The 24,610-nt window shown below is 47.1% G+C and overlaps 75 non-coding genes across 75 annotated transcripts; all 75 read right to left on the bottom strand.

Annotated features, from left to right (window-relative positions):
* Positions 1-264: 264 nt before the first annotated feature.
* trnav-aac (transfer RNA valine (anticodon AAC)) lies at positions 265-337 on the bottom strand. Its single transcript has one exon. It is a non-coding gene; the product is annotated as a tRNA-Val (tRNA).
* A 106-nt stretch (positions 338-443) lies between these two features.
* On the bottom strand, positions 444-516 carry trnav-cac (transfer RNA valine (anticodon CAC)). Its single transcript has one exon. It is a non-coding gene; the product is annotated as a tRNA-Val (tRNA).
* A 260-nt stretch (positions 517-776) lies between these two features.
* On the bottom strand, positions 777-848 carry trnad-guc (transfer RNA aspartic acid (anticodon GUC)). Its single transcript has one exon. It is a non-coding gene; the product is annotated as a tRNA-Asp (tRNA).
* Positions 849-1,231: 383 nt separating this feature from the next.
* Positions 1,232-1,304, bottom strand: trnav-aac (transfer RNA valine (anticodon AAC)). Its single transcript has one exon. It is a non-coding gene; the product is annotated as a tRNA-Val (tRNA).
* Positions 1,305-1,410: 106 nt separating this feature from the next.
* Positions 1,411-1,483, bottom strand: trnav-cac (transfer RNA valine (anticodon CAC)). Its single transcript has one exon. It is a non-coding gene; the product is annotated as a tRNA-Val (tRNA).
* Positions 1,484-1,743: 260 nt separating this feature from the next.
* trnad-guc (transfer RNA aspartic acid (anticodon GUC)) lies at positions 1,744-1,815 on the bottom strand. Its single transcript has one exon. It is a non-coding gene; the product is annotated as a tRNA-Asp (tRNA).
* Positions 1,816-2,213: 398 nt separating this feature from the next.
* Positions 2,214-2,286, bottom strand: trnav-aac (transfer RNA valine (anticodon AAC)). Its single transcript has one exon. It is a non-coding gene; the product is annotated as a tRNA-Val (tRNA).
* A 106-nt stretch (positions 2,287-2,392) lies between these two features.
* trnav-cac (transfer RNA valine (anticodon CAC)) lies at positions 2,393-2,465 on the bottom strand. The gene has a single exon. It is a non-coding gene; the product is annotated as a tRNA-Val (tRNA).
* Positions 2,466-2,725: 260 nt separating this feature from the next.
* trnad-guc (transfer RNA aspartic acid (anticodon GUC)) lies at positions 2,726-2,797 on the bottom strand. The gene has a single exon. It is a non-coding gene; the product is annotated as a tRNA-Asp (tRNA).
* Positions 2,798-3,180: 383 nt separating this feature from the next.
* trnav-aac (transfer RNA valine (anticodon AAC)) lies at positions 3,181-3,253 on the bottom strand. Its single transcript has one exon. It is a non-coding gene; the product is annotated as a tRNA-Val (tRNA).
* Positions 3,254-3,359: 106 nt separating this feature from the next.
* Positions 3,360-3,432, bottom strand: trnav-cac (transfer RNA valine (anticodon CAC)). The gene has a single exon. It is a non-coding gene; the product is annotated as a tRNA-Val (tRNA).
* Positions 3,433-3,692: 260 nt separating this feature from the next.
* Positions 3,693-3,764, bottom strand: trnad-guc (transfer RNA aspartic acid (anticodon GUC)). Its single transcript has one exon. It is a non-coding gene; the product is annotated as a tRNA-Asp (tRNA).
* A 398-nt stretch (positions 3,765-4,162) lies between these two features.
* trnav-aac (transfer RNA valine (anticodon AAC)) lies at positions 4,163-4,235 on the bottom strand. The gene has a single exon. It is a non-coding gene; the product is annotated as a tRNA-Val (tRNA).
* A 106-nt stretch (positions 4,236-4,341) lies between these two features.
* Positions 4,342-4,414, bottom strand: trnav-cac (transfer RNA valine (anticodon CAC)). The gene has a single exon. It is a non-coding gene; the product is annotated as a tRNA-Val (tRNA).
* A 260-nt stretch (positions 4,415-4,674) lies between these two features.
* trnad-guc (transfer RNA aspartic acid (anticodon GUC)) lies at positions 4,675-4,746 on the bottom strand. Its single transcript has one exon. It is a non-coding gene; the product is annotated as a tRNA-Asp (tRNA).
* A 383-nt stretch (positions 4,747-5,129) lies between these two features.
* On the bottom strand, positions 5,130-5,202 carry trnav-aac (transfer RNA valine (anticodon AAC)). The gene has a single exon. It is a non-coding gene; the product is annotated as a tRNA-Val (tRNA).
* Positions 5,203-5,308: 106 nt separating this feature from the next.
* On the bottom strand, positions 5,309-5,381 carry trnav-cac (transfer RNA valine (anticodon CAC)). The gene has a single exon. It is a non-coding gene; the product is annotated as a tRNA-Val (tRNA).
* Positions 5,382-5,641: 260 nt separating this feature from the next.
* trnad-guc (transfer RNA aspartic acid (anticodon GUC)) lies at positions 5,642-5,713 on the bottom strand. Its single transcript has one exon. It is a non-coding gene; the product is annotated as a tRNA-Asp (tRNA).
* Positions 5,714-6,096: 383 nt separating this feature from the next.
* On the bottom strand, positions 6,097-6,169 carry trnav-aac (transfer RNA valine (anticodon AAC)). The gene has a single exon. It is a non-coding gene; the product is annotated as a tRNA-Val (tRNA).
* Positions 6,170-6,275: 106 nt separating this feature from the next.
* Positions 6,276-6,348, bottom strand: trnav-cac (transfer RNA valine (anticodon CAC)). The gene has a single exon. It is a non-coding gene; the product is annotated as a tRNA-Val (tRNA).
* A 260-nt stretch (positions 6,349-6,608) lies between these two features.
* On the bottom strand, positions 6,609-6,680 carry trnad-guc (transfer RNA aspartic acid (anticodon GUC)). The gene has a single exon. It is a non-coding gene; the product is annotated as a tRNA-Asp (tRNA).
* Positions 6,681-7,063: 383 nt separating this feature from the next.
* On the bottom strand, positions 7,064-7,136 carry trnav-aac (transfer RNA valine (anticodon AAC)). Its single transcript has one exon. It is a non-coding gene; the product is annotated as a tRNA-Val (tRNA).
* Positions 7,137-7,242: 106 nt separating this feature from the next.
* trnav-cac (transfer RNA valine (anticodon CAC)) lies at positions 7,243-7,315 on the bottom strand. The gene has a single exon. It is a non-coding gene; the product is annotated as a tRNA-Val (tRNA).
* A 260-nt stretch (positions 7,316-7,575) lies between these two features.
* On the bottom strand, positions 7,576-7,647 carry trnad-guc (transfer RNA aspartic acid (anticodon GUC)). Its single transcript has one exon. It is a non-coding gene; the product is annotated as a tRNA-Asp (tRNA).
* Positions 7,648-8,045: 398 nt separating this feature from the next.
* On the bottom strand, positions 8,046-8,118 carry trnav-aac (transfer RNA valine (anticodon AAC)). Its single transcript has one exon. It is a non-coding gene; the product is annotated as a tRNA-Val (tRNA).
* Positions 8,119-8,224: 106 nt separating this feature from the next.
* On the bottom strand, positions 8,225-8,297 carry trnav-cac (transfer RNA valine (anticodon CAC)). Its single transcript has one exon. It is a non-coding gene; the product is annotated as a tRNA-Val (tRNA).
* Positions 8,298-8,557: 260 nt separating this feature from the next.
* trnad-guc (transfer RNA aspartic acid (anticodon GUC)) lies at positions 8,558-8,629 on the bottom strand. Its single transcript has one exon. It is a non-coding gene; the product is annotated as a tRNA-Asp (tRNA).
* Positions 8,630-9,027: 398 nt separating this feature from the next.
* On the bottom strand, positions 9,028-9,100 carry trnav-aac (transfer RNA valine (anticodon AAC)). Its single transcript has one exon. It is a non-coding gene; the product is annotated as a tRNA-Val (tRNA).
* A 106-nt stretch (positions 9,101-9,206) lies between these two features.
* Positions 9,207-9,279, bottom strand: trnav-cac (transfer RNA valine (anticodon CAC)). Its single transcript has one exon. It is a non-coding gene; the product is annotated as a tRNA-Val (tRNA).
* Positions 9,280-9,539: 260 nt separating this feature from the next.
* Positions 9,540-9,611, bottom strand: trnad-guc (transfer RNA aspartic acid (anticodon GUC)). The gene has a single exon. It is a non-coding gene; the product is annotated as a tRNA-Asp (tRNA).
* Positions 9,612-9,994: 383 nt separating this feature from the next.
* Positions 9,995-10,067, bottom strand: trnav-aac (transfer RNA valine (anticodon AAC)). Its single transcript has one exon. It is a non-coding gene; the product is annotated as a tRNA-Val (tRNA).
* A 106-nt stretch (positions 10,068-10,173) lies between these two features.
* Positions 10,174-10,246, bottom strand: trnav-cac (transfer RNA valine (anticodon CAC)). Its single transcript has one exon. It is a non-coding gene; the product is annotated as a tRNA-Val (tRNA).
* Positions 10,247-10,506: 260 nt separating this feature from the next.
* trnad-guc (transfer RNA aspartic acid (anticodon GUC)) lies at positions 10,507-10,578 on the bottom strand. The gene has a single exon. It is a non-coding gene; the product is annotated as a tRNA-Asp (tRNA).
* A 398-nt stretch (positions 10,579-10,976) lies between these two features.
* On the bottom strand, positions 10,977-11,049 carry trnav-aac (transfer RNA valine (anticodon AAC)). Its single transcript has one exon. It is a non-coding gene; the product is annotated as a tRNA-Val (tRNA).
* Positions 11,050-11,155: 106 nt separating this feature from the next.
* trnav-cac (transfer RNA valine (anticodon CAC)) lies at positions 11,156-11,228 on the bottom strand. Its single transcript has one exon. It is a non-coding gene; the product is annotated as a tRNA-Val (tRNA).
* Positions 11,229-11,488: 260 nt separating this feature from the next.
* On the bottom strand, positions 11,489-11,560 carry trnad-guc (transfer RNA aspartic acid (anticodon GUC)). The gene has a single exon. It is a non-coding gene; the product is annotated as a tRNA-Asp (tRNA).
* Positions 11,561-11,958: 398 nt separating this feature from the next.
* On the bottom strand, positions 11,959-12,031 carry trnav-aac (transfer RNA valine (anticodon AAC)). The gene has a single exon. It is a non-coding gene; the product is annotated as a tRNA-Val (tRNA).
* A 106-nt stretch (positions 12,032-12,137) lies between these two features.
* On the bottom strand, positions 12,138-12,210 carry trnav-cac (transfer RNA valine (anticodon CAC)). The gene has a single exon. It is a non-coding gene; the product is annotated as a tRNA-Val (tRNA).
* Positions 12,211-12,470: 260 nt separating this feature from the next.
* Positions 12,471-12,542, bottom strand: trnad-guc (transfer RNA aspartic acid (anticodon GUC)). The gene has a single exon. It is a non-coding gene; the product is annotated as a tRNA-Asp (tRNA).
* A 383-nt stretch (positions 12,543-12,925) lies between these two features.
* trnav-aac (transfer RNA valine (anticodon AAC)) lies at positions 12,926-12,998 on the bottom strand. The gene has a single exon. It is a non-coding gene; the product is annotated as a tRNA-Val (tRNA).
* A 106-nt stretch (positions 12,999-13,104) lies between these two features.
* trnav-cac (transfer RNA valine (anticodon CAC)) lies at positions 13,105-13,177 on the bottom strand. Its single transcript has one exon. It is a non-coding gene; the product is annotated as a tRNA-Val (tRNA).
* Positions 13,178-13,437: 260 nt separating this feature from the next.
* On the bottom strand, positions 13,438-13,509 carry trnad-guc (transfer RNA aspartic acid (anticodon GUC)). Its single transcript has one exon. It is a non-coding gene; the product is annotated as a tRNA-Asp (tRNA).
* Positions 13,510-13,907: 398 nt separating this feature from the next.
* Positions 13,908-13,980, bottom strand: trnav-aac (transfer RNA valine (anticodon AAC)). Its single transcript has one exon. It is a non-coding gene; the product is annotated as a tRNA-Val (tRNA).
* A 106-nt stretch (positions 13,981-14,086) lies between these two features.
* On the bottom strand, positions 14,087-14,159 carry trnav-cac (transfer RNA valine (anticodon CAC)). The gene has a single exon. It is a non-coding gene; the product is annotated as a tRNA-Val (tRNA).
* Positions 14,160-14,419: 260 nt separating this feature from the next.
* Positions 14,420-14,491, bottom strand: trnad-guc (transfer RNA aspartic acid (anticodon GUC)). The gene has a single exon. It is a non-coding gene; the product is annotated as a tRNA-Asp (tRNA).
* A 383-nt stretch (positions 14,492-14,874) lies between these two features.
* trnav-aac (transfer RNA valine (anticodon AAC)) lies at positions 14,875-14,947 on the bottom strand. The gene has a single exon. It is a non-coding gene; the product is annotated as a tRNA-Val (tRNA).
* Positions 14,948-15,053: 106 nt separating this feature from the next.
* Positions 15,054-15,126, bottom strand: trnav-cac (transfer RNA valine (anticodon CAC)). The gene has a single exon. It is a non-coding gene; the product is annotated as a tRNA-Val (tRNA).
* Positions 15,127-15,386: 260 nt separating this feature from the next.
* trnad-guc (transfer RNA aspartic acid (anticodon GUC)) lies at positions 15,387-15,458 on the bottom strand. Its single transcript has one exon. It is a non-coding gene; the product is annotated as a tRNA-Asp (tRNA).
* Positions 15,459-15,841: 383 nt separating this feature from the next.
* On the bottom strand, positions 15,842-15,914 carry trnav-aac (transfer RNA valine (anticodon AAC)). The gene has a single exon. It is a non-coding gene; the product is annotated as a tRNA-Val (tRNA).
* Positions 15,915-16,020: 106 nt separating this feature from the next.
* Positions 16,021-16,093, bottom strand: trnav-cac (transfer RNA valine (anticodon CAC)). Its single transcript has one exon. It is a non-coding gene; the product is annotated as a tRNA-Val (tRNA).
* A 260-nt stretch (positions 16,094-16,353) lies between these two features.
* On the bottom strand, positions 16,354-16,425 carry trnad-guc (transfer RNA aspartic acid (anticodon GUC)). Its single transcript has one exon. It is a non-coding gene; the product is annotated as a tRNA-Asp (tRNA).
* Positions 16,426-16,823: 398 nt separating this feature from the next.
* On the bottom strand, positions 16,824-16,896 carry trnav-aac (transfer RNA valine (anticodon AAC)). Its single transcript has one exon. It is a non-coding gene; the product is annotated as a tRNA-Val (tRNA).
* A 106-nt stretch (positions 16,897-17,002) lies between these two features.
* trnav-cac (transfer RNA valine (anticodon CAC)) lies at positions 17,003-17,075 on the bottom strand. Its single transcript has one exon. It is a non-coding gene; the product is annotated as a tRNA-Val (tRNA).
* A 260-nt stretch (positions 17,076-17,335) lies between these two features.
* Positions 17,336-17,407, bottom strand: trnad-guc (transfer RNA aspartic acid (anticodon GUC)). Its single transcript has one exon. It is a non-coding gene; the product is annotated as a tRNA-Asp (tRNA).
* A 383-nt stretch (positions 17,408-17,790) lies between these two features.
* Positions 17,791-17,863, bottom strand: trnav-aac (transfer RNA valine (anticodon AAC)). Its single transcript has one exon. It is a non-coding gene; the product is annotated as a tRNA-Val (tRNA).
* A 106-nt stretch (positions 17,864-17,969) lies between these two features.
* trnav-cac (transfer RNA valine (anticodon CAC)) lies at positions 17,970-18,042 on the bottom strand. Its single transcript has one exon. It is a non-coding gene; the product is annotated as a tRNA-Val (tRNA).
* A 260-nt stretch (positions 18,043-18,302) lies between these two features.
* On the bottom strand, positions 18,303-18,374 carry trnad-guc (transfer RNA aspartic acid (anticodon GUC)). Its single transcript has one exon. It is a non-coding gene; the product is annotated as a tRNA-Asp (tRNA).
* Positions 18,375-18,757: 383 nt separating this feature from the next.
* Positions 18,758-18,830, bottom strand: trnav-aac (transfer RNA valine (anticodon AAC)). The gene has a single exon. It is a non-coding gene; the product is annotated as a tRNA-Val (tRNA).
* A 106-nt stretch (positions 18,831-18,936) lies between these two features.
* Positions 18,937-19,009, bottom strand: trnav-cac (transfer RNA valine (anticodon CAC)). Its single transcript has one exon. It is a non-coding gene; the product is annotated as a tRNA-Val (tRNA).
* A 260-nt stretch (positions 19,010-19,269) lies between these two features.
* On the bottom strand, positions 19,270-19,341 carry trnad-guc (transfer RNA aspartic acid (anticodon GUC)). The gene has a single exon. It is a non-coding gene; the product is annotated as a tRNA-Asp (tRNA).
* A 398-nt stretch (positions 19,342-19,739) lies between these two features.
* Positions 19,740-19,812, bottom strand: trnav-aac (transfer RNA valine (anticodon AAC)). Its single transcript has one exon. It is a non-coding gene; the product is annotated as a tRNA-Val (tRNA).
* A 106-nt stretch (positions 19,813-19,918) lies between these two features.
* trnav-cac (transfer RNA valine (anticodon CAC)) lies at positions 19,919-19,991 on the bottom strand. The gene has a single exon. It is a non-coding gene; the product is annotated as a tRNA-Val (tRNA).
* A 260-nt stretch (positions 19,992-20,251) lies between these two features.
* trnad-guc (transfer RNA aspartic acid (anticodon GUC)) lies at positions 20,252-20,323 on the bottom strand. Its single transcript has one exon. It is a non-coding gene; the product is annotated as a tRNA-Asp (tRNA).
* Positions 20,324-20,721: 398 nt separating this feature from the next.
* On the bottom strand, positions 20,722-20,794 carry trnav-aac (transfer RNA valine (anticodon AAC)). The gene has a single exon. It is a non-coding gene; the product is annotated as a tRNA-Val (tRNA).
* Positions 20,795-20,900: 106 nt separating this feature from the next.
* Positions 20,901-20,973, bottom strand: trnav-cac (transfer RNA valine (anticodon CAC)). The gene has a single exon. It is a non-coding gene; the product is annotated as a tRNA-Val (tRNA).
* A 260-nt stretch (positions 20,974-21,233) lies between these two features.
* Positions 21,234-21,305, bottom strand: trnad-guc (transfer RNA aspartic acid (anticodon GUC)). The gene has a single exon. It is a non-coding gene; the product is annotated as a tRNA-Asp (tRNA).
* A 398-nt stretch (positions 21,306-21,703) lies between these two features.
* Positions 21,704-21,776, bottom strand: trnav-aac (transfer RNA valine (anticodon AAC)). The gene has a single exon. It is a non-coding gene; the product is annotated as a tRNA-Val (tRNA).
* A 106-nt stretch (positions 21,777-21,882) lies between these two features.
* trnav-cac (transfer RNA valine (anticodon CAC)) lies at positions 21,883-21,955 on the bottom strand. Its single transcript has one exon. It is a non-coding gene; the product is annotated as a tRNA-Val (tRNA).
* A 260-nt stretch (positions 21,956-22,215) lies between these two features.
* Positions 22,216-22,287, bottom strand: trnad-guc (transfer RNA aspartic acid (anticodon GUC)). Its single transcript has one exon. It is a non-coding gene; the product is annotated as a tRNA-Asp (tRNA).
* Positions 22,288-22,670: 383 nt separating this feature from the next.
* Positions 22,671-22,743, bottom strand: trnav-aac (transfer RNA valine (anticodon AAC)). Its single transcript has one exon. It is a non-coding gene; the product is annotated as a tRNA-Val (tRNA).
* A 106-nt stretch (positions 22,744-22,849) lies between these two features.
* On the bottom strand, positions 22,850-22,922 carry trnav-cac (transfer RNA valine (anticodon CAC)). The gene has a single exon. It is a non-coding gene; the product is annotated as a tRNA-Val (tRNA).
* Positions 22,923-23,182: 260 nt separating this feature from the next.
* Positions 23,183-23,254, bottom strand: trnad-guc (transfer RNA aspartic acid (anticodon GUC)). The gene has a single exon. It is a non-coding gene; the product is annotated as a tRNA-Asp (tRNA).
* Positions 23,255-23,637: 383 nt separating this feature from the next.
* trnav-aac (transfer RNA valine (anticodon AAC)) lies at positions 23,638-23,710 on the bottom strand. The gene has a single exon. It is a non-coding gene; the product is annotated as a tRNA-Val (tRNA).
* Positions 23,711-23,816: 106 nt separating this feature from the next.
* trnav-cac (transfer RNA valine (anticodon CAC)) lies at positions 23,817-23,889 on the bottom strand. The gene has a single exon. It is a non-coding gene; the product is annotated as a tRNA-Val (tRNA).
* A 260-nt stretch (positions 23,890-24,149) lies between these two features.
* On the bottom strand, positions 24,150-24,221 carry trnad-guc (transfer RNA aspartic acid (anticodon GUC)). Its single transcript has one exon. It is a non-coding gene; the product is annotated as a tRNA-Asp (tRNA).
* Between the last annotated feature and the right edge of the window lie 389 nt (positions 24,222-24,610).

Below are 24,610 nucleotides of genomic sequence, written 5' to 3'. Positions count from 1 at the left end.
TCCGTTGTAAAGCAAATATTTATTTACGGGGGAAAAAAACGAGGAACATCAGCATAATGCTAACGCACGGCTGCCTTGTGGTAGCATGTTCATTTCTCCCTCTGTCTTAGAGACATCACATTGGATACAATTATTAGTATGATCTTCCTGGCTCAGTACCAAAGCAGCAAAGCCTGTAATGGCACATATTGCTGAGATATGATCCAATTGAGCGGCCGGTATTTGATGTGACTGTGTGTTGCTTGAAACGAAAAGCAAACTGCCTGTTTCCGCCCGGTCTCGAACCGGGGACCTTTCGCGTGTTAGGCGAACGTGATAACCACTACACTACGGAAACCACACGTGACGATGCATGCCGGCGACCCAGCGTGTAGCCAGATCGTTTTCACAACTCTGTTTGAATATTTTTACGTCCAGAATCAAAGAAAGAAACGTCAAACAATTGTTTCCGCCCGGTCTCGAACCGGGGACCTTTCGCGTGTGAGGCGAACGTGATAACCACTACACTACGGAAACCACTTGGAGAGGTGGACCCCAGTCACGAGAGGAATAGCGCGTACCGCCACCTGCTCACACACATGGCAGCTAAAGTTGCCGACTGTCAGCCTTCCGTCAAACCGTCGTCTAAACAGAGGACAGCTAACTTTAGCCTCCGTAGAGACGAATGCCAACAAGGCGTACCTTTTGTCAAACAAAAACAAAAAGTGCAAAAACAGCTCACGTGTACACTCTGTTGTAAAGCAAATATTTATTTACAAAAAAAAAAAAAAAGTTTTCTCCCCGTCGGGGAATCGAACCCCGGTCTTCCGCGTGACAGGCGGAGATACTGTCCACTATACTAACGAGGAACCTGGTTCAGCAGGGGACCAATTATCAGCGTAATGCTAACGCGCGGCTGTTGGCCTCCGTAAAGACGAACGTTAACAAGGCGTATTTTTTGTCATACAAAAACAGCTCACGTGTACACTCCGTTGTAAAGCAAATATTTATTTACGGGGGAAAAAAACGAGGAACATCAGCATAATGCTAACGCACGGCTGCCTTGTGGTAGCATGTTCATTTCTCCCTCTGTCTTAGAGACATCACATTGGATACAATTATTAGTATGATCTTCCTGGCTCAGTACCAAAGCAGCAAAGCCTGTAATGGCACATATTGCTGAGATATGATCCAATTGAGCAGCCGGTATTTGATGTGACTGTGTGTTGCTTGAAACGAAAAGCAAACTGCCTGTTTCCGCCCGGTCTCGAACCGGGGACCTTTCGCGTGTTAGGCGAACGTGATAACCACTACACTACGGAAACCACACGTGACGATGCATGCCGGCGACCCAGCGTGTAGCCAGATCGTTTTCACAACTCTGTTTGAATATTTTTACGTCCAGAATCAAAGAAAGAAACGTCAAACAATTGTTTCCGCCCGGTCTCGAACCGGGGACCTTTCGCGTGTGAGGCGAACGTGATAACCACTACACTACGGAAACCACTTGGAGAGGTGGACCCCAGTCACGAGAGGAATAGCGCGTACCGCCACCTGCTCACACACATGGCAGCTAAAGTTGCCGACTGTCAGCCTTCCGTCAAACCGTCGTCTAAACAGAGGACAGCTAACTTTAGCCTCCGTAGAGACGAATGCCAACAAGGCGTACCTTTTGTCAAACAAAAACAAAAAGTGCAAAAACAGCTCACGTGTACACTCTGTTGTAAAGCAAATATTTATTTACAAAAAAAAAAAAAAAGTTTTCTCCCCGTCGGGGAATCGAACCCCGGTCTTCCGCGTGACAGGCGGAGATACTGTCCACTATACTAACGAGGAACCTGGTGCAGCAGGGGACCAATTATCAGCGTAATGCTAACGCGCGGCTGTTGGCCTCCGTAAAGACGAACGTTAACAAGGCGTATTTTTTGTCATACAAAAACAACAAGTACAAAAACAGCTCACGTGTACACTCCGTTGTAAAGCAAATATTTATTTACGGGGGAAAAAAACGAGGAACATCAGCATAATGCTAACGCACGGCTGCCTTGTGGTAGCATGTTCATTTCTCCCTCTGTCTTAGAGACATCACATTGGATACAATTATTAGTATGATCTTCCTGGCTCAGTACCAAAGCAGCAAAGCCTGTAATGGCACATATTGCTGAGATATGATCCAATTGAGCGGCCGGTATTTGATGTGACTGTGTGTTGCTTGAAACGAAAAGCAAACTGCCTGTTTCCGCCCGGTCTCGAACCGGGGACCTTTCGCGTGTTAGGCGAACGTGATAACCACTACACTACGGAAACCACACGTGACGATGCATGCCGGCGACCCAGCGTGTAGCCAGATCGTTTTCACAACTCTGTTTGAATATTTTTACGTCCAGAATCAAAGAAAGAAACGTCAAACAATTGTTTCCGCCCGGTCTCGAACCGGGGACCTTTCGCGTGTGAGGCGAACGTGATAACCACTACACTACGGAAACCACTTGGAGAGGTGGACCCCAGTCACGAGAGGAATAGCGCGTACCGCCACCTGCTCACACACATGGCAGCTAAAGTTGCCGACTGTCAGCCTTCCGTCAAACCGTCGTCTAAACAGAGGACAGCTAACTTTAGCCTCCGTAGAGACGAATGCCAACAAGGCGTACCTTTTGTCAAACAAAAACAAAAAGTGCAAAAACAGCTCACGTGTACACTCTGTTGTAAAGCAAATATTTATTTACAAAAAAAAAAAAAAAGTTTTCTCCCCGTCGGGGAATCGAACCCCGGTCTTCCGCGTGACAGGCGGAGATACTGTCCACTATACTAACGAGGAACCTGGTGCAGCAGGGGACCAATTATCAGCGTAATGCTAACGCGCGGCTGTTGGCCTCCGTAAAGACGAACGTTAACAAGGCGTATTTTTTGTCATACAAAAACAGCTCACGTGTACACTCCGTTGTAAAGCAAATATTTATTTACGGGGGAAAAAAACGAGGAACATCAGCATAATGCTAACGCACGGCTGCCTTGTGGTAGCATGTTCATTTCTCCCTCTGTCTTAGAGACATCACATTGGATACAATTATTAGTATGATCTTCCTGGCTCAGTACCAAAGCAGCAAAGCCTGTAATGGCACATATTGCTGAGATATGATCCAATTGAGCAGCCGGTATTTGATGTGACTGTGTGTTGCTTGAAACGAAAAGCAAACTGCCTGTTTCCGCCCGGTCTCGAACCGGGGACCTTTCGCGTGTTAGGCGAACGTGATAACCACTACACTACGGAAACCACACGTGACGATGCATGCCGGCGACCCAGCGTGTAGCCAGATCGTTTTCACAACTCTGTTTGAATATTTTTACGTCCAGAATCAAAGAAAGAAACGTCAAACAATTGTTTCCGCCCGGTCTCGAACCGGGGACCTTTCGCGTGTGAGGCGAACGTGATAACCACTACACTACGGAAACCACTTGGAGAGGTGGACCCCAGTCACGAGAGGAATAGCGCGTACCGCCACCTGCTCACACACATGGCAGCTAAAGTTGCCGACTGTCAGCCTTCCGTCAAACCGTCGTCTAAACAGAGGACAGCTAACTTTAGCCTCCGTAGAGACGAATGCCAACAAGGCGTACCTTTTGTCAAACAAAAACAAAAAGTGCAAAAACAGCTCACGTGTACACTCTGTTGTAAAGCAAATATTTATTTACAAAAAAAAAAAAAAAGTTTTCTCCCCGTCGGGGAATCGAACCCCGGTCTTCCGCGTGACAGGCGGAGATACTGTCCACTATACTAACGAGGAACCTGGTGCAGCAGGGGACCAATTATCAGCGTAATGCTAACGCGCGGCTGTTGGCCTCCGTAAAGACGAACGTTAACAAGGCGTATTTTTTGTCATACAAAAACAACAAGTACAAAAACAGCTCACGTGTACACTCCGTTGTAAAGCAAATATTTATTTACGGGGGAAAAAAACGAGGAACATCAGCATAATGCTAACGCACGGCTGCCTTGTGGTAGCATGTTCATTTCTCCCTCTGTCTTAGAGACATCACATTGGATACAATTATTAGTATGATCTTCCTGGCTCAGTACCAAAGCAGCAAAGCCTGTAATGGCACATATTGCTGAGATATGATCCAATTGAGCGGCCGGTATTTGATGTGACTGTGTGTTGCTTGAAACGAAAAGCAAACTGCCTGTTTCCGCCCGGTCTCGAACCGGGGACCTTTCGCGTGTTAGGCGAACGTGATAACCACTACACTACGGAAACCACACGTGACGATGCATGCCGGCGACCCAGCGTGTAGCCAGATCGTTTTCACAACTCTGTTTGAATATTTTTACGTCCAGAATCAAAGAAAGAAACGTCAAACAATTGTTTCCGCCCGGTCTCGAACCGGGGACCTTTCGCGTGTGAGGCGAACGTGATAACCACTACACTACGGAAACCACTTGGAGAGGTGGACCCCAGTCACGAGAGGAATAGCGCGTACCGCCACCTGCTCACACACATGGCAGCTAAAGTTGCCGACTGTCAGCCTTCCGTCAAACCGTCGTCTAAACAGAGGACAGCTAACTTTAGCCTCCGTAGAGACGAATGCCAACAAGGCGTACCTTTTGTCAAACAAAAACAAAAAGTGCAAAAACAGCTCACGTGTACACTCTGTTGTAAAGCAAATATTTATTTACAAAAAAAAAAAAAAAGTTTTCTCCCCGTCGGGGAATCGAACCCCGGTCTTCCGCGTGACAGGCGGAGATACTGTCCACTATACTAACGAGGAACCTGGTGCAGCAGGGGACCAATTATCAGCGTAATGCTAACGCGCGGCTGTTGGCCTCCGTAAAGACGAACGTTAACAAGGCGTATTTTTTGTCATACAAAAACAGCTCACGTGTACACTCCGTTGTAAAGCAAATATTTATTTACGGGGGAAAAAAACGAGGAACATCAGCATAATGCTAACGCACGGCTGCCTTGTGGTAGCATGTTCATTTCTCCCTCTGTCTTAGAGACATCACATTGGATACAATTATTAGTATGATCTTCCTGGCTCAGTACCAAAGCAGCAAAGCCTGTAATGGCACATATTGCTGAGATATGATCCAATTGAGCGGCCGGTATTTGATGTGACTGTGTGTTGCTTGAAACGAAAAGCAAACTGCCTGTTTCCGCCCGGTCTCGAACCGGGGACCTTTCGCGTGTTAGGCGAACGTGATAACCACTACACTACGGAAACCACACGTGACGATGCATGCCGGCGACCCAGCGTGTAGCCAGATCGTTTTCACAACTCTGTTTGAATATTTTTACGTCCAGAATCAAAGAAAGAAACGTCAAACAATTGTTTCCGCCCGGTCTCGAACCGGGGACCTTTCGCGTGTGAGGCGAACGTGATAACCACTACACTACGGAAACCACTTGGAGAGGTGGACCCCAGTCACGAGAGGAATAGCGCGTACCGCCACCTGCTCACACACATGGCAGCTAAAATTGCCGACTGTCAGCCTTCCGTCAAACCGTCGTCTAAACAGAGGACAGCTAACTTTAGCCTCCGTAGAGACGAATGCCAACAAGGCGTACCTTTTGTCAAACAAAAACAAAAAGTGCAAAAACAGCTCACGTGTACACTCTGTTGTAAAGCAAATATTTATTTACAAAAAAAAAAAAAAAGTTTTCTCCCCGTCGGGGAATCGAACCCCGGTCTTCCGCGTGACAGGCGGAGATACTGTCCACTATACTAACGAGGAACCTGGTGCAGCAGGGGACCAATTATCAGCGTAATGCTAACGCGCGGCTGTTGGCCTCCGTAAAGACGAACGTTAACAAGGCGTATTTTTTGTCATACAAAAACAGCTCACGTGTACACTCCGTTGTAAAGCAAATATTTATTTACGGGGGAAAAAAACGAGGAACATCAGCATAATGCTAACGCACGGCTGCCTTGTGGTAGCATGTTCATTTCTCCCTCTGTCTTAGAGACATCACATTGGATACAATTATTAGTATGATCTTCCTGGCTCAGTACCAAAGCAGCAAAGCCTGTAATGGCACATATTGCTGAGATATGATCCAATTGAGCGGCCGGTATTTGATGTGACTGTGTGTTGCTTGAAACGAAAAGCAAACTGCCTGTTTCCGCCCGGTCTCGAACCGGGGACCTTTCGCGTGTTAGGCGAACGTGATAACCACTACACTACGGAAACCACACGTGACGATGCATGCCGGCGACCCAGCGTGTAGCCAGATCGTTTTCACAACTCTGTTTGAATATTTTTACGTCCAGAATCAAAGAAAGAAACGTCAAACAATTGTTTCCGCCCGGTCTCGAACCGGGGACCTTTCGCGTGTGAGGCGAACGTGATAACCACTACACTACGGAAACCACTTGGAGAGGTGGACCCCAGTCACGAGAGGAATAGCGCGTACCGCCACCTGCTCACACACATGGCAGCTAAAGTTGCCGACTGTCAGCCTTCCGTCAAACCGTCGTCTAAACAGAGGACAGCTAACTTTAGCCTCCGTAGAGACGAATGCCAACAAGGCGTACCTTTTGTCAAACAAAAACAAAAAGTGCAAAAACAGCTCACGTGTACACTCTGTTGTAAAGCAAATATTTATTTACAAAAAAAAAAAAAAAGTTTTCTCCCCGTCGGGGAATCGAACCCCGGTCTTCCGCGTGACAGGCGGAGATACTGTCCACTATACTAACGAGGAACCTGGTGCAGCAGGGGACCAATTATCAGCGTAATGCTAACGCGCGGCTGTTGGCCTCCGTAAAGACGAACGTTAACAAGGCGTATTTTTTGTCATACAAAAACAGCTCACGTGTACACTCCGTTGTAAAGCAAATATTTATTTACGGGGGAAAAAAACGAGGAACATCAGCATAATGCTAACGCACGGCTGCCTTGTGGTAGCATGTTCATTTCTCCCTCTGTCTTAGAGACATCACATTGGATACAATTATTAGTATGATCTTCCTGGCTCAGTACCAAAGCAGCAAAGCCTGTAATGGCACATATTGCTGAGATATGATCCAATTGAGCGGCCGGTATTTGATGTGACTGTGTGTTGCTTGAAACGAAAAGCAAACTGCCTGTTTCCGCCCGGTCTCGAACCGGGGACCTTTCGCGTGTTAGGCGAACGTGATAACCACTACACTACGGAAACCACACGTGACGATGCATGCCGGCGACCCAGCGTGTAGCCAGATCGTTTTCACAACTCTGTTTGAATATTTTTACGTCCAGAATCAAAGAAAGAAACGTCAAACAATTGTTTCCGCCCGGTCTCGAACCGGGGACCTTTCGCGTGTGAGGCGAACGTGATAACCACTACACTACGGAAACCACTTGGAGAGGTGGACCCCAGTCACGAGAGGAATAGCGCGTACCGCCACCTGCTCACACACATGGCAGCTAAAGTTGCCGACTGTCAGCCTTCCGTCAAACCGTCGTCTAAACAGAGGACAGCTAACTTTAGCCTCCGTAGAGACGAATGCCAACAAGGCGTACCTTTTGTCAAACAAAAACAAAAAGTGCAAAAACAGCTCACGTGTACACTCTGTTGTAAAGCAAATATTTATTTACAAAAAAAAAAAAAAAGTTTTCTCCCCGTCGGGGAATCGAACCCCGGTCTTCCGCGTGACAGGCGGAGATACTGTCCACTATACTAACGAGGAACCTGGTGCAGCAGGGGACCAATTATCAGCGTAATGCTAACGCGCGGCTGTTGGCCTCCGTAAAGACGAACGTTAACAAGGCGTATTTTTTGTCATACAAAAACAACAAGTACAAAAACAGCTCACGTGTACACTCCGTTGTAAAGCAAATATTTATTTACGGGGGAAAAAAACGAGGAACATCAGCATAATGCTAACGCACGGCTGCCTTGTGGTAGCATGTTCATTTCTCCCTCTGTCTTAGAGACATCACATTGGATACAATTATTAGTATGATCTTCCTGGCTCAGTACCAAAGCAGCAAAGCCTGTAATGGCACATATTGCTGAGATATGATCCAATTGAGCGGCCGGTATTTGATGTGACTGTGTGTTGCTTGAAACGAAAAGCAAACTGCCTGTTTCCGCCCGGTCTCGAACCGGGGACCTTTCGCGTGTTAGGCGAACGTGATAACCACTACACTACGGAAACCACACGTGACGATGCATGCCGGCGACCCAGCGTGTAGCCAGATCGTTTTCACAACTCTGTTTGAATATTTTTACGTCCAGAATCAAAGAAAGAAACGTCAAACAATTGTTTCCGCCCGGTCTCGAACCGGGGACCTTTCGCGTGTGAGGCGAACGTGATAACCACTACACTACGGAAACCACTTGGAGAGGTGGACCCCAGTCACGAGAGGAATAGCGCGTACCGCCACCTGCTCACACACATGGCAGCTAAAGTTGCCGACTGTCAGCCTTCCGTCAAACCGTCGTCTAAACAGAGGACAGCTAACTTTAGCCTCCGTAGAGACGAATGCCAACAAGGCGTACCTTTTGTCAAACAAAAACAAAAAGTGCAAAAACAGCTCACGTGTACACTCTGTTGTAAAGCAAATATTTATTTACAAAAAAAAAAAAAAAGTTTTCTCCCCGTCGGGGAATCGAACCCCGGTCTTCCGCGTGACAGGCGGAGATACTGTCCACTATACTAACGAGGAACCTGGTGCAGCAGGGGACCAATTATCAGCGTAATGCTAACGCGCGGCTGTTGGCCTCCGTAAAGACGAACGTTAACAAGGCGTATTTTTTGTCATACAAAAACAACAAGTACAAAAACAGCTCACGTGTACACTCCGTTGTAAAGCAAATATTTATTTACGGGGGAAAAAAACGAGGAACATCAGCATAATGCTAACGCACGGCTGCCTTGTGGTAGCATGTTCATTTCTCCCTCTGTCTTAGAGACATCACATTGGATACAATTATTAGTATGATCTTCCTGGCTCAGTACCAAAGCAGCAAAGCCTGTAATGGCACATATTGCTGAGATATGATCCAATTGAGCGGCCGGTATTTGATGTGACTGTGTGTTGCTTGAAACGAAAAGCAAACTGCCTGTTTCCGCCCGGTCTCGAACCGGGGACCTTTCGCGTGTTAGGCGAACGTGATAACCACTACACTACGGAAACCACACGTGACGATGCATGCCGGCGACCCAGCGTGTAGCCAGATCGTTTTCACAACTCTGTTTGAATATTTTTACGTCCAGAATCAAAGAAAGAAACGTCAAACAATTGTTTCCGCCCGGTCTCGAACCGGGGACCTTTCGCGTGTGAGGCGAACGTGATAACCACTACACTACGGAAACCACTTGGAGAGGTGGACCCCAGTCACGAGAGGAATAGCGCGTACCGCCACCTGCTCACACACATGGCAGCTAAAGTTGCCGACTGTCAGCCTTCCGTCAAACCGTCGTCTAAACAGAGGACAGCTAACTTTAGCCTCCGTAGAGACGAATGCCAACAAGGCGTACCTTTTGTCAAACAAAAACAAAAAGTGCAAAAACAGCTCACGTGTACACTCTGTTGTAAAGCAAATATTTATTTACAAAAAAAAAAAAAAAGTTTTCTCCCCGTCGGGGAATCGAACCCCGGTCTTCCGCGTGACAGGCGGAGATACTGTCCACTATACTAACGAGGAACCTGGTGCAGCAGGGGACCAATTATCAGCGTAATGCTAACGCGCGGCTGTTGGCCTCCGTAAAGACGAACGTTAACAAGGCGTATTTTTTGTCATACAAAAACAGCTCACGTGTACACTCCGTTGTAAAGCAAATATTTATTTACGGGGGAAAAAAACGAGGAACATCAGCATAATGCTAACGCACGGCTGCCTTGTGGTAGCATGTTCATTTCTCCCTCTGTCTTAGAGACATCACATTGGATACAATTATTAGTATGATCTTCCTGGCTCAGTACCAAAGCAGCAAAGCCTGTAATGGCACATATTGCTGAGATATGATCCAATTGAGCAGCCGGTATTTGATGTGACTGTGTGTTGCTTGAAACGAAAAGCAAACTGCCTGTTTCCGCCCGGTCTCGAACCGGGGACCTTTCGCGTGTTAGGCGAACGTGATAACCACTACACTACGGAAACCACACGTGACGATGCATGCCGGCGACCCAGCGTGTAGCCAGATCGTTTTCACAACTCTGTTTGAATATTTTTACGTCCAGAATCAAAGAAAGAAACGTCAAACAATTGTTTCCGCCCGGTCTCGAACCGGGGACCTTTCGCGTGTGAGGCGAACGTGATAACCACTACACTACGGAAACCACTTGGAGAGGTGGACCCCAGTCACGAGAGGAATAGCGCGTACCGCCACCTGCTCACACACATGGCAGCTAAAGTTGCCGACTGTCAGCCTTCCGTCAAACCGTCGTCTAAACAGAGGACAGCTAACTTTAGCCTCCGTAGAGACGAATGCCAACAAGGCGTACCTTTTGTCAAACAAAAACAAAAAGTGCAAAAACAGCTCACGTGTACACTCTGTTGTAAAGCAAATATTTATTTACAAAAAAAAAAAAAAAGTTTTCTCCCCGTCGGGGAATCGAACCCCGGTCTTCCGCGTGACAGGCGGAGATACTGTCCACTATACTAACGAGGAACCTGGTGCAGCAGGGGACCAATTATCAGCGTAATGCTAACGCGCGGCTGTTGGCCTCCGTAAAGACGAACGTTAACAAGGCGTATTTTTTGTCATACAAAAACAACAAGTACAAAAACAGCTCACGTGTACACTCCGTTGTAAAGCAAATATTTATTTACGGGGGAAAAAAACGAGGAACATCAGCATAATGCTAACGCACGGCTGCCTTGTGGTAGCATGTTCATTTCTCCCTCTGTCTTAGAGACATCACATTGGATACAATTATTAGTATGATCTTCCTGGCTCAGTACCAAAGCAGCAAAGCCTGTAATGGCACATATTGCTGAGATATGATCCAATTGAGCGGCCGGTATTTGATGTGACTGTGTGTTGCTTGAAACGAAAAGCAAACTGCCTGTTTCCGCCCGGTCTCGAACCGGGGACCTTTCGCGTGTTAGGCGAACGTGATAACCACTACACTACGGAAACCACACGTGACGATGCATGCTGGCGACCCAGCGTGTAGCCAGATCGTTTTCACAACTCTGTTTGAATATTTTTACGTCCAGAATCAAAGAAAGAAACGTCAAACAATTGTTTCCGCCCGGTCTCGAACCGGGGACCTTTCGCGTGTGAGGCGAACGTGATAACCACTACACTACGGAAACCACTTGGAGAGGTGGACCCCAGTCACGAGAGGAATAGCGCGTACCGCCACCTGCTCACACACATGGCAGCTAAAGTTGCCGACTGTCAGCCTTCCGTCAAACCGTCGTCTAAACAGAGGACAGCTAACTTTAGCCTCCGTAGAGACGAATGCCAACAAGGCGTACCTTTTGTCAAACAAAAACAAAAAGTGCAAAAACAGCTCACGTGTACACTCTGTTGTAAAGCAAATATTTATTTACAAAAAAAAAAAAAAAGTTTTCTCCCCGTCGGGGAATCGAACCCCGGTCTTCCGCGTGACAGGCGGAGATACTGTCCACTATACTAACGAGGAACCTGGTGCAGCAGGGGACCAATTATCAGCGTAATGCTAACGCGCGGCTGTTGGCCTCCGTAAAGACGAACGTTAACAAGGCGTATTTTTTGTCATACAAAAACAACAAGTACAAAAACAGCTCACGTGTACACTCCGTTGTAAAGCAAATATTTATTTACGGGGGAAAAAAACGAGGAACATCAGCATAATGCTAACGCACGGCTGCCTTGTGGTAGCATGTTCATTTCTCCCTCTGTCTTAGAGACATCACATTGGATACAATTATTAGTATGATCTTCCTGGCTCAGTACCAAAGCAGCAAAGCCTGTAATGGCACATATTGCTGAGATATGATCCAATTGAGCGGCCGGTATTTGATGTGACTGTGTGTTGCTTGAAACGAAAAGCAAACTGCCTGTTTCCGCCCGGTCTCGAACCGGGGACCTTTCGCGTGTTAGGCGAACGTGATAACCACTACACTACGGAAACCACACGTGACGATGCATGCTGGCGACCCAGCGTGTAGCCAGATCGTTTTCACAACTCTGTTTGAATATTTTTACGTCCAGAATCAAAGAAAGAAACGTCAAACAATTGTTTCCGCCCGGTCTCGAACCGGGGACCTTTCGCGTGTGAGGCGAACGTGATAACCACTACACTACGGAAACCACTTGGAGAGGTGGACCCCAGTCACGAGAGGAATAGCGCGTACCGCCACCTGCTCACACACATGGCAGCTAAAGTTGCCGACTGTCAGCCTTCCGTCAAACCGTCGTCTAAACAGAGGACAGCTAACTTTAGCCTCCGTAGAGACGAATGCCAACAAGGCGTACCTTTTGTCAAACAAAAACAAAAAGTGCAAAAACAGCTCACGTGTACACTCTGTTGTAAAGCAAATATTTATTTACAAAAAAAAAAAAAAAGTTTTCTCCCCGTCGGGGAATCGAACCCCGGTCTTCCGCGTGACAGGCGGAGATACTGTCCACTATACTAACGAGGAACCTGGTGCAGCAGGGGACCAATTATCAGCGTAATGCTAACGCGCGGCTGTTGGCCTCCGTAAAGACGAACGTTAACAAGGCGTATTTTTTGTCATACAAAAACAGCTCACGTGTACACTCCGTTGTAAAGCAAATATTTATTTACGGGGGAAAAAAACGAGGAACATCAGCATAATGCTAACGCACGGCTGCCTTGTGGTAGCATGTTCATTTCTCCCTCTGTCTTAGAGACATCACATTGGATACAATTATTAGTATGATCTTCCTGGCTCAGTACCAAAGCAGCAAAGCCTGTAATGGCACATATTGCTGAGATATGATCCAATTGAGCGGCCGGTATTTGATGTGACTGTGTGTTGCTTGAAACGAAAAGCAAACTGCCTGTTTCCGCCCGGTCTCGAACCGGGGACCTTTCGCGTGTTAGGCGAACGTGATAACCACTACACTACGGAAACCACACGTGACGATGCATGCCGGCGACCCAGCGTGTAGCCAGATCGTTTTCACAACTCTGTTTGAATATTTTTACGTCCAGAATCAAAGAAAGAAACGTCAAACAATTGTTTCCGCCCGGTCTCGAACCGGGGACCTTTCGCGTGTGAGGCGAACGTGATAACCACTACACTACGGAAACCACTTGGAGAGGTGGACCCCAGTCACGAGAGGAATAGCGCGTACCGCCACCTGCTCACACACATGGCAGCTAAAGTTGCCGACTGTCAGCCTTCCGTCAAACCGTCGTCTAAACAGAGGACAGCTAACTTTAGCCTCCGTAGAGACGAATGCCAACAAGGCGTACCTTTTGTCAAACAAAAACAAAAAGTGCAAAAACAGCTCACGTGTACACTCTGTTGTAAAGCAAATATTTATTTACAAAAAAAAAAAAAAAGTTTTCTCCCCGTCGGGGAATCGAACCCCGGTCTTCCGCGTGACAGGCGGAGATACTGTCCACTATACTAACGAGGAACCTGGTGCAGCAGGGGACCAATTATCAGCGTAATGCTAACGCGCGGCTGTTGGCCTCCGTAAAGACGAACGTTAACAAGGCGTATTTTTTGTCATACAAAAACAACAAGTACAAAAACAGCTCACGTGTACACTCCGTTGTAAAGCAAATATTTATTTACGGGGGAAAAAAACGAGGAACATCAGCATAATGCTAACGCACGGCTGCCTTGTGGTAGCATGTTCATTTCTCCCTCTGTCTTAGAGACATCACATTGGATACAATTATTAGTATGATCTTCCTGGCTCAGTACCAAAGCAGCAAAGCCTGTAATGGCACATATTGCTGAGATATGATCCAATTGAGCGGCCGGTATTTGATGTGACTGTGTGTTGCTTGAAACGAAAAGCAAACTGCCTGTTTCCGCCCGGTCTCGAACCGGGGACCTTTCGCGTGTTAGGCGAACGTGATAACCACTACACTACGGAAACCACACGTGACGATGCATGCCGGCGACCCAGCGTGTAGCCAGATCGTTTTCACAACTCTGTTTGAATATTTTTACGTCCAGAATCAAAGAAAGAAACGTCAAACAATTGTTTCCGCCCGGTCTCGAACCGGGGACCTTTCGCGTGTGAGGCGAACGTGATAACCACTACACTACGGAAACCACTTGGAGAGGTGGACCCCAGTCACGAGAGGAATAGCGCGTACCGCCACCTGCTCACACACATGGCAGCTAAAGTTGCCGACTGTCAGCCTTCCGTCAAACCGTCGTCTAAACAGAGGACAGCTAACTTTAGCCTCCGTAGAGACGAATGCCAACAAGGCGTACCTTTTGTCAAACAAAAACAAAAAGTGCAAAAACAGCTCACGTGTACACTCTGTTGTAAAGCAAATATTTATTTACAAAAAAAAAAAAAAAGTTTTCTCCCCGTCGGGGAATCGAACCCCGGTCTTCCGCGTGACAGGCGGAGATACTGTCCACTATACTAACGAGGAACCTGGTGCAGCAGGGGACCAATTATCAGCGTAATGCTAACGCGCGGCTGTTGGCCTCCGTAAAGACGAACGTTAACAAGGCGTATTTTTTGTCATACAAAAACAGCTCACGTGTACACTCCGTTGTAAAGCAAATATTTATTTACGGGGGAAAAAAACGAGGAACATCAGCATAATGCTAACGCACGGCTGCCTTGTGGTAGCATGTTCATTTCTCCCTCTGTCTTAGAGACATCACATTGGATACAATTATTAGTATGATCTTCCTGGCTCAGTACCAAAGCAGCAAAGCCTGTAATGGCACATATTGCTGAGATATGATCCAATTGAGCGGCCGGTATTTGATGTGACTGTGTGTTGCTTGAAACGAAAAGCAAACTGCCTGTTTCCGCCCGGTCTCGAACCGGGGACCTTTCGCGTGTTAGGCGAACGTGATAACCACTACACTACGGAAACCACACGTGACGATGCATGCCGGCGACCCAGCGTGTAGCCAGATCGTTTTCACAACTCTGTTTGAATATTTTTACGTCCAGAATCAAAGAAAGAAACGTCAAACAATTGTTTCCGCCCGGTCTCGAACCGGGGACCTTTCGCGTGTGAGGCGAACGTGATAACCACTACACTACGGAAACCACTTGGAGAGGTGGACCCCAGTCACGAGAGGAATAGCGCGTACCGCCACCTGCTCACACACATGGCAGCTAAAGTTGCCGACTGTCAGCCTTCCGTCAAACCGTCGTCTAAACAGAGGACAGCTAACTTTAGCCTCCGTAGAGACGAATGCCAACAAGGCGTACCTTTTGTCAAACAAAAACAAAAAGTGCAAAAACAGCTCACGTGTACACTCTGTTGTAAAGCAAATATTTATTTACAAAAAAAAAAAAAAAGTTTTCTCCCCGTCGGGGAATCGAACCCCGGTCTTCCGCGTGACAGGCGGAGATACTGTCCACTATACTAACGAGGAACCTGGTGCAGCAGGGGACCAATTATCAGCGTAATGCTAACGCGCGGCTGTTGGCCTCCGTAAAGACGAACGTTAACAAGGCGTATTTTTTGTCATACAAAAACAGCTCACGTGTACACTCCGTTGTAAAGCAAATATTTATTTACGGGGGAAAAAAACGAGGAACATCAGCATAATGCTAACGCACGGCTGCCTTGTGGTAGCATGTTCATTTCTCCCTCTGTCTTAGAGACATCACATTGGATACAATTATTAGTATGATCTTCCTGGCTCAGTACCAAAGCAGCAAAGCCTGTAATGGCACATATTGCTGAGATATGATCCAATTGAGCGGCCGGTATTTGATGTGACTGTGTGTTGCTTGAAACGAAAAGCAAACTGCCTGTTTCCGCCCGGTCTCGAACCGGGGACCTTTCGCGTGTTAGGCGAACGTGATAACCACTACACTACGGAAACCACACGTGACGATGCATGCCGGCGACCCAGCGTGTAGCCAGATCGTTTTCACAACTCTGTTTGAATATTTTTACGTCCAGAATCAAAGAAAGAAACGTCAAACAATTGTTTCCGCCCGGTCTCGAACCGGGGACCTTTCGCGTGTGAGGCGAACGTGATAACCACTACACTACGGAAACCACTTGGAGAGGTGGACCCCAGTCACGAGAGGAATAGCGCGTACCGCCACCTGCTCACACACATGGCAGCTAAAGTTGCCGACTGTCAGCCTTCCGTCAAACCGTCGTCTAAACAGAGGACAGCTAACTTTAGCCTCCGTAGAGACGAATGCCAACAAGGCGTACCTTTTGTCAAACAAAAACAAAAAGTGCAAAAACAGCTCACGTGTACACTCTGTTGTAAAGCAAATATTTATTTACAAAAAAAAAAAAAAAGTTTTCTCCCCGTCGGGGAATCGAACCCCGGTCTTCCGCGTGACAGGCGGAGATACTGTCCACTATACTAACGAGGAACCTGGTGCAGCAGGGGACCAATTATCAGCGTAATGCTAACGCGCGGCTGTTGGCCTCCGTAAAGACGAACGTTAACAAGGCGTATTTTTTGTCATACAAAAACAACAAGTACAAAAACAGCTCACGTGTACACTCCGTTGTAAAGCAAATATTTATTTACGGGGGAAAAAAACGAGGAACATCAGCATAATGCTAACGCACGGCTGCCTTGTGGTAGCATGTTCATTTCTCCCTCTGTCTTAGAGACATCACATTGGATACAATTATTAGTATGATCTTCCTGGCTCAGTACCAAAGCAGCAAAGCCTGTAATGGCACATATTGCTGAGATATGATCCAATTGAGCGGCCGGTATTTGATGTGACTGTGTGTTGCTTGAAACGAAAAGCAAACTGCCTGTTTCCGCCCGGTCTCGAACCGGGGACCTTTCGCGTGTTAGGCGAACGTGATAACCACTACACTACGGAAACCACACGTGACGATGCATGCCGGCGACCCAGCGTGTAGCCAGATCGTTTTCACAACTCTGTTTGAATATTTTTACGTCCAGAATCAAAGAAAGAAACGTCAAACAATTGTTTCCGCCCGGTCTCGAACCGGGGACCTTTCGCGTGTGAGGCGAACGTGATAACCACTACACTACGGAAACCACTTGGAGAGGTGGACCCCAGTCACGAGAGGAATAGCGCGTACCGCCACCTGCTCACACACATGGCAGCTAAAGTTGCCGACTGTCAGCCTTCCGTCAAACCGTCGTCTAAACAGAGGACAGCTAACTTTAGCCTCCGTAGAGACGAATGCCAACAAGGCGTACCTTTTGTCAAACAAAAACAAAAAGTGCAAAAACAGCTCACGTGTACACTCTGTTGTAAAGCAAATATTTATTTACAAAAAAAAAAAAAAAGTTTTCTCCCCGTCGGGGAATCGAACCCCGGTCTTCCGCGTGACAGGCGGAGATACTGTCCACTATACTAACGAGGAACCTGGTGCAGCAGGGGACCAATTATCAGCGTAATGCTAACGCGCGGCTGTTGGCCTCCGTAAAGACGAACGTTAACAAGGCGTATTTTTTGTCATACAAAAACAGCTCACGTGTACACTCCGTTGTAAAGCAAATATTTATTTACGGGGGAAAAAAACGAGGAACATCAGCATAATGCTAACGCACGGCTGCCTTGTGGTAGCATGTTCATTTCTCCCTCTGTCTTAGAGACATCACATTGGATACAATTATTAGTATGATCTTCCTGGCTCAGTACCAAAGCAGCAAAGCCTGTAATGGCACATATTGCTGAGATATGATCCAATTGAGCGGCCGGTATTTGATGTGACTGTGTGTTGCTTGAAACGAAAAGCAAACTGCCTGTTTCCGCCCGGTCTCGAACCGGGGACCTTTCGCGTGTTAGGCGAACGTGATAACCACTACACTACGGAAACCACACGTGACGATGCATGCCGGCGACCCAGCGTGTAGCCAGATCGTTTTCACAACTCTGTTTGAATATTTTTACGTCCAGAATCAAAGAAAGAAACGTCAAACAATTGTTTCCGCCCGGTCTCGAACCGGGGACCTTTCGCGTGTGAGGCGAACGTGATAACCACTACACTACGGAAACCACTTGGAGAGGTGGACCCCAGTCACGAGAGGAATAGCGCGTACCGCCACCTGCTCACACACATGGCAGCTAAAGTTGCCGACTGTCAGCCTTCCGTCAAACCGTCGTCTAAACAGAGGACAGCTAACTTTAGCCTCCGTAGAGACGAATGCCAACAAGGCGTACCTTTTGTCAAACAAAAACAAAAAGTGCAAAAACAGCTCACGTGTACACTCTGTTGTAAAGCAAATATTTATTTACAAAAAAAAAAAAAAAGTTTTCTCCCCGTCGGGGAATCGAACCCCGGTCTTCCGCGTGACAGGCGGAGATACTGTCCACTATACTAACGAGGAACCTGGTGCAGCAGGGGACCAATTATCAGCGTAATGCTAACGCGCGGCTGTTGGCCTCCGTAAAGACGAACGTTAACAAGGCGTATTTTTTGTCATACAAAAACAGCTCACGTGTACACTCCGTTGTAAAGCAAATATTTATTTACGGGGGAAAAAAACGAGGAACATCAGCATAATGCTAACGCACGGCTGCCTTGTGGTAGCATGTTCATTTCTCCCTCTGTCTTAGAGACATCACATTGGATACAATTATTAGTATGATCTTCCTGGCTCAGTACCAAAGCAGCAAAGCCTGTAATGGCACATATTGCTGAGATATGATCCAATTGAGCGGCCGGTATTTGATGTGACTGTGTGTTGCTTGAAACGAAAAGCAAACTGCCTGTTTCCGCCCGGTCTCGAACCGGGGACCTTTCGCGTGTTAGGCGAACGTGATAACCACTACACTACGGAAACCACACGTGACGATGCATGCCGGCGACCCAGCGTGTAGCCAGATCGTTTTCACAACTCTGTTTGAATATTTTTACGTCCAGAATCAAAGAAAGAAACGTCAAACAATTGTTTCCGCCCGGTCTCGAACCGGGGACCTTTCGCGTGTGAGGCGAACGTGATAACCACTACACTACGGAAACCACTTGGAGAGGTGGACCCCAGTCACGAGAGGAATAGCGCGTACCGCCACCTGCTCACACACATGGCAGCTAAAGTTGCCGACTGTCAGCCTTCCGTCAAACCGTCGTCTAAACAGAGGACAGCTAACTTTAGCCTCCGTAGAGACGAATGCCAACAAGGCGTACCTTTTGTCAAACAAAAACAAAAAGTGCAAAAACAGCTCACGTGTACACTCTGTTGTAAAGCAAATATTTATTTACAAAAAAAAAAAAAAAGTTTTCTCCCCGTCGGGGAATCGAACCCCGGTCTTCCGCGTGACAGGCGGAGATACTGTCCACTATACTAACGAGGAACCTGGTGCAGCAGGGGACCAATTATCAGCGTAATGCTAACGCGCGGCTGTTGGCCTCCGTAAAGACGAACGTTAACAAGGCGTATTTTTTGTCATACAAAAACAACAAGTACAAAAACAGCTCACGTGTACACTCCGTTGTAAAGCAAATATTTATTTACGGGGGAAAAAAACGAGGAACATCAGCATAATGCTAACGCACGGCTGCCTTGTGGTAGCATGTTCATTTCTCCCTCTGTCTTAGAGACATCACATTGGATACAATTATTAGTATGATCTTCCTGGCTCAGTACCAAAGCAGCAAAGCCTGTAATGGCACATATTGCTGAGATATGATCCAATTGAGCGGCCGGTATTTGATTTGACTGTGTGTTGCTTGAAACGAAAAGCAAACTGCCTGTTTCCGCCCGGTCTCGAACCGGGGACCTTTCGCGTGTTAGGCGAACGTGATAACCACTACACTACGGAAACCACACGTGACGATGCATGCCGGCGACCCAGCGTGTAGCCAGATCGTTTTCACAACTCTGTTTGAATATTTTTACGTCCAGAATCAAAGAAAGAAACGTCAAACAATTGTTTCCGCCCGGTCTCGAACCGGGGACCTTTCGCGTGTGAGGCGAACGTGATAACCACTACACTACGGAAACCACTTGGAGAGGTGGACCCCAGTCACGAGAGGAATAGCGCGTACCGCCACCTGCTCACACACATGGCAGCTAAAGTTGCCGACTGTCAGCCTTCCGTCAAACCGTCGTCTAAACAGAGGACAGCTAACTTTAGCCTCCGTAGAGACGAATGCCAACAAGGCGTACCTTTTGTCAAACAAAAACAAAAAGTGCAAAAACAGCTCACGTGTACACTCTGTTGTAAAGCAAATATTTATTTACAAAAAAAAAAAAAAAGTTTTCTCCCCGTCGGGGAATCGAACCCCGGTCTTCCGCGTGACAGGCGGAGATACTGTCCACTATACTAACGAGGAACCTGGTGCAGCAGGGGACCAATTATCAGCGTAATGCTAACGCGCGGCTGTTGGCCTCCGTAAAGACGAACGTTAACAAGGCGTATTTTTTGTCATACAAAAACAACAAGTACAAAAACAGCTCACGTGTACACTCCGTTGTAAAGCAAATATTTATTTACGGGGGAAAAAAACGAGGAACATCAGCATAATGCTAACGCACGGCTGCCTTGTGGTAGCATGTTCATTTCTCCCTCTGTCTTAGAGACATCACATTGGATACAATTATTAGTATGATCTTCCTGGCTCAGTACCAAAGCAGCAAAGCCTGTAATGGCACATATTGCTGAGATATGATCCAATTGAGCGGCCGGTATTTGATTTGACTGTGTGTTGCTTGAAACGAAAAGCAAACTGCCTGTTTCCGCCCGGTCTCGAACCGGGGACCTTTCGCGTGTTAGGCGAACGTGATAACCACTACACTACGGAAACCACACGTGACGATGCATGCCGGCGACCCAGCGTGTAGCCAGATCGTTTTCACAACTCTGTTTGAATATTTTTACGTCCAGAATCAAAGAAAGAAACGTCAAACAATTGTTTCCGCCCGGTCTCGAACCGGGGACCTTTCGCGTGTGAGGCGAACGTGATAACCACTACACTACGGAAACCACTTGGAGAGGTGGACCCCAGTCACGAGAGGAATAGCGCGTACCGCCACCTGCTCACACACATGGCAGCTAAAGTTGCCGACTGTCAGCCTTCCGTCAAACCGTCGTCTAAACAGAGGACAGCTAACTTTAGCCTCCGTAGAGACGAATGCCAACAAGGCGTACCTTTTGTCAAACAAAAACAAAAAGTGCAAAAACAGCTCACGTGTACACTCTGTTGTAAAGCAAATATTTATTTACAAAAAAAAAAAAAAAGTTTTCTCCCCGTCGGGGAATCGAACCCCGGTCTTCCGCGTGACAGGCGGAGATACTGTCCACTATACTAACGAGGAACCTGGTGCAGCAGGGGACCAATTATCAGCGTAATGCTAACGCGCGGCTGTTGGCCTCCGTAAAGACGAACGTTAACAAGGCGTATTTTTTGTCATACAAAAACAACAAGTACAAAAACAGCTCACGTGTACACTCCGTTGTAAAGCAAATATTTATTTACGGGGGAAAAAAACGAGGAACATCAGCATAATGCTAACGCACGGCTGCCTTGTGGTAGCATGTTCATTTCTCCCTCTGTCTTAGAGACATCACATTGGATACAATTATTAGTATGATCTTCCTGGCTCAGTACCAAAGCAGCAAAGCCTGTAATGGCACATATTGCTGAGATATGATCCAATTGAGCGGCCGGTATTTGATGTGACTGTGTGTTGCTTGAAACGAAAAGCAAACTGCCTGTTTCCGCCCGGTCTCGAACCGGGGACCTTTCGCGTGTTAGGCGAACGTGATAACCACTACACTACGGAAACCACACGTGACGATGCATGCCGGCGACCCAGCGTGTAGCCAGATCGTTTTCACAACTCTGTTTGAATATTTTTACGTCCAGAATCAAAGAAAGAAACGTCAAACAATTGTTTCCGCCCGGTCTCGAACCGGGGACCTTTCGCGTGTGAGGCGAACGTGATAACCACTACACTACGGAAACCACTTGGAGAGGTGGACCCCAGTCACGAGAGGAATAGCGCGTACCGCCACCTGCTCACACACATGGCAGCTAAAGTTGCCGACTGTCAGCCTTCCGTCAAACCGTCGTCTAAACAGAGGACAGCTAACTTTAGCCTCCGTAGAGACGAATGCCAACAAGGCGTACCTTTTGTCAAACAAAAACAAAAAGTGCAAAAACAGCTCACGTGTACACTCTGTTGTAAAGCAAATATTTATTTACAAAAAAAAAAAAAAAGTTTTCTCCCCGTCGGGGAATCGAACCCCGGTCTTCCGCGTGACAGGCGGAGATACTGTCCACTATACTAACGAGGAACCTGGTGCAGCAGGGGACCAATTATCAGCGTAATGCTAACGCGCGGCTGTTGGCCTCCGTAAAGACGAACGTTAACAAGGCGTATTTTTTGTCATACAAAAACAGCTCACGTGTACACTCCGTTGTAAAGCAAATATTTATTTACGGGGGAAAAAAACGAGGAACATCAGCATAATGCTAACGCACGGCTGCCTTGTGGTAGCATGTTCATTTCTCCCTCTGTCTTAGAGACATCACATTGGATACAATTATTAGTATGATCTTCCTGGCTCAGTACCAAAGCAGCAAAGCCTGTAATGGCACATATTGCTGAGATATGATCCAATTGAGCGGCCGGTATTTGATGTGACTGTGTGTTGCTTGAAACGAAAAGCAAACTGCCTGTTTCCGCCCGGTCTCGAACCGGGGACCTTTCGCGTGTTAGGCGAACGTGATAACCACTACACTACGGAAACCACACGTGACGATGCATGCCGGCGACCCAGCGTGTAGCCAGATCGTTTTCACAACTCTGTTTGAATATTTTTACGTCCAGAATCAAAGAAAGAAACGTCAAACAATTGTTTCCGCCCGGTCTCGAACCGGGGACCTTTCGCGTGTGAGGCGAACGTGATAACCACTACACTACGGAAACCACTTGGAGAGGTGGACCCCAGTCACGAGAGGAATAGCGCGTACCGCCACCTGCTCACACACATGGCAGCTAAAGTTGCCGACTGTCAGCCTTCCGTCAAACCGTCGTCTAAACAGAGGACAGCTAACTTTAGCCTCCGTAGAGACGAATGCCAACAAGGCGTACCTTTTGTCAAACAAAAACAAAAAGTGCAAAAACAGCTCACGTGTACACTCTGTTGTAAAGCAAATATTTATTTACAAAAAAAAAAAAAAAGTTTTCTCCCCGTCGGGGAATCGAACCCCGGTCTTCCGCGTGACAGGCGGAGATACTGTCCACTATACTAACGAGGAACCTGGTGCAGCAGGGGACCAATTATCAGCGTAATGCTAACGCGCGGCTGTTGGCCTCCGTAAAGACGAACGTTAACAAGGCGTATTTTTTGTCATACAAAAACAGCTCACGTGTACACTCCGTTGTAAAGCAAATATTTATTTACGGGGGAAAAAAACGAGGAACATCAGCATAATGCTAACGCACGGCTGCCTTGTGGTAGCATGTTCATTTCTCCCTCTGTCTTAGAGACATCACATTGGATACAATTATTAGTATGATCTTCCTGGCTCAGTACCAAAGCAGCAAAGCCTGTAATGGCACATATTGCTGAGATATGATCCAATTGAGCGGCCGGTATTTGATGTGACTGTGTGTTGCTTGAAACGAAAAGCAAACTGCCTGTTTCCGCCCGGTCTCGAACCGGGGACCTTTCGCGTGTTAGGCGAACGTGATAACCACTACACTACGGAAACCACACGTGACGATGCATGCCGGCGACCCAGCGTGTAGCCAGATCGTTTTCACAACTCTGTTTGAATATTTTTACGTCCAGAATCAAAGAAAGAAACGTCAAACAATTGTTTCCGCCCGGTCTCGAACCGGGGACCTTTCGCGTGTGAGGCGAACGTGATAACCACTACACTACGGAAACCACTTGGAGAGGTGGACCCCAGTCACGAGAGGAATAGCGCGTACCGCCACCTGCTCACACACATGGCAGCTAAAGTTGCCGACTGTCAGCCTTCCGTCAAACCGTCGTCTAAACAGAGGACAGCTAACTTTAGCCTCCGTAGAGACGAATGCCAACAAGGCGTACCTTTTGTCAAACAAAAACAAAAAGTGCAAAAACAGCTCACGTGTACACTCTGTTGTAAAGCAAATATTTATTTACAAAAAAAAAAAAAAAGTTTTCTCCCCGTCGGGGAATCGAACCCCGGTCTTCCGCGTGACAGGCGGAGATACTGTCCACTATACTAACGAGGAACCTGGTGCAGCAGGGGACCAATTATCAGCGTAATGCTAACGCGCGGCTGTTGGCCTCCGTAAAGACGAACGTTAACAAGGCGTATTTTTTGTCATACAAAAACAACAAGTACAAAAACAGCTCACGTGTACACTCCGTTGTAAAGCAAATATTTATTTACGGGGGAAAAAAACGAGGAACATCAGCATAATGCTAACGCACGGCTGCCTTGTGGTAGCATGTTCATTTCTCCCTCTGTCTTAGAGACATCACATTGGATACAATTATTAGTATGATCTTCCTGGCTCAGTACCAAAGCAGCAAAGCCTGTAATGGCACATATTGCTGAGATATGATCCAATTGAGCGGCCGGTATTTGATTTGACTGTGTGTTGCTTGAAACGAAAAG

The sequence above is a fragment of the Pungitius pungitius genome, chromosome 16 (genome assembly GCF_949316345.1).
Source record: "Pungitius pungitius chromosome 16, fPunPun2.1, whole genome shotgun sequence".
NCBI lineage: Eukaryota > Metazoa > Chordata > Actinopteri > Perciformes > Gasterosteidae > Pungitius > Pungitius pungitius.
This window is presented reverse-complemented; position numbering and strand designations above follow the sequence as displayed.